Genomic DNA, 1,909 nt, shown 5'->3' with positions numbered 1-1,909 from the left:
CTTGCACGGTGATCAGGTGAGCCTGATAGTTTCATCAGGACATCTTCAAGGTTAAAGACGTCATGTGACACTGCTCTCAATAAATCTATGGAGTGAGGGATACAGATCTGAGGGAAATCCGTTTTCTGCGTGCTAGAGGAAAGGCACCTTTCTTCTTTGGAAATTGATGGAGTCGACCGCACAGTAGAATAGCATGAGGCAGAATAAATGCTATGAATTTTGGAGGCAACCATTTGAATTCAAATTCTGTGTCTGCTACATACTAACTCTTTGATCTTGGACAAGCCATTTAATATTTGTGTCTTAATTTTCTCATCTGAAAAATGAAATAGTAATGTGTCTCCTACAGTTTGTACTCTGAAGGTAGAGATGACTTTTTGGTAACCTTCAAGGGAAATTATTTTTTCCACCGCAAAAAACAAAATGTATCAGAAACTTATGGGGAGACTCATCTATTGACTAAAAAAATAGAAGGATGTAGAAGTAGGGCAAGAACAAGAGTGTGTGTGTCTGTCGCTGGGCAGCAGAACTATAGGGTCTGTAAATATAGCACAGCAGCTGGAAACAGCTGCCACTGTCAAATGCCACGTCTCTGATGCCATGACCAACTGGTCTCTCCCCTAGATTCCCTTTCACAGGATTCACTGAGAAGTCAGTCACAACGGTGGGAGGTCTGATAGGCTGGAAGTTTCCCTGAAACCCACTTCTTAACTGTCAGAAGACAGAATAGAAAATCTACCCCTTTCTTTCTTGTATCCCATCATAAGTTATATAGTGAGGGACTCCATCAAATAAGAAACTGGCCTGAATGTGTGGTAGGTAAGTAAATAAATAAATCATCACTACCATGGTCATATAAAATACTTATTTTTCCTCTTGCTCATAGTTTGACTTCAATCAACACTTTCATTACTGTAATCTTGTACTTCTTCCCCTCAGTGAACCAACTCAAAGGCACATCTTTTATTGCAACCACTGATCGATCATCTTGGGGCGATGTCAACTTCTTGTGAGTTCTTAGTGTTTCAATTCACGAATCAACAACAAATTTCAAAAGCAAGAATCAGGGGGAAAAAGTAAAGAAAGATAATTTAATATGTTGTATTAGTAAAAATAAATATCAATGTATAGCAAAGAGGGATATTGGTAGAAGGTACAGTTCTTGTACTGGACCAGTTTCAAAACATTCCCTTATTGATTGCCATTTAGTTTCTATTTTTCCTTCATCTTAAATCTCATCTGGTAGAGGCTCTTTACCATATAGAGTGATCAAGTCTTCCTTTCAAACATGTTTGAGCCCTTAATGGTTCTGTTACTCAGAGTTGCAATCTATTATCACTAGGTTTCATTTCTTTCTGCTATTATCAAGAGGAAGCAAATTCATTTCTTTATACTTAAGTATCAACCATCTCAAAATACATTATACTGCCTCCTCCCCTCGTTTGCCTGTTTGCCCAGTCGTTGCATTGGGAAATACTAAATTTTACCCAGAAGTCCACTTTCTAGTTCAATCAAAGAACATTTCTGGTCCCTTAATAGAAATATTCCTTTTTTTTTTTTAACCAGGAAGGTTATTTTGAAAAGTCATATCATTGTGAATGAGGGGAGTGTGGAGTAGAGACACAAAACCCATCTGCAGGCAATTGGACATCCCCTTACAGAAGGGTCACAAGGAAAAGACGAGCCGGTCAGGGTTCAGTATAGCACCAATGAAACAAATAACTTTCCTCTAGTTCTGTAATGCTTCCCCCCCCACCCCCACTATCATGAACCCAATTCTACCTTACAAATCTGGCTAGACAAGAGCTGGAAACATAAGGAATCCAGGACATATAAACCCTTTAGGACCAATATTGAAAGTAGCCATACCAGGAAGGTAAGGGAGAGGTGGGGGGAGAAAGGAGGAACT

This window comes from Echinops telfairi, unplaced genomic scaffold (genome assembly GCF_000313985.2).
Source record: "Echinops telfairi isolate 266 unplaced genomic scaffold, ASM31398v2 ScPeMD7_3533;HRSCAF=4204_0, whole genome shotgun sequence".
Lineage (NCBI taxonomy): Eukaryota > Metazoa > Chordata > Mammalia > Afrosoricida > Tenrecidae > Echinops > Echinops telfairi.
This window is presented reverse-complemented; position numbering follows the sequence as displayed.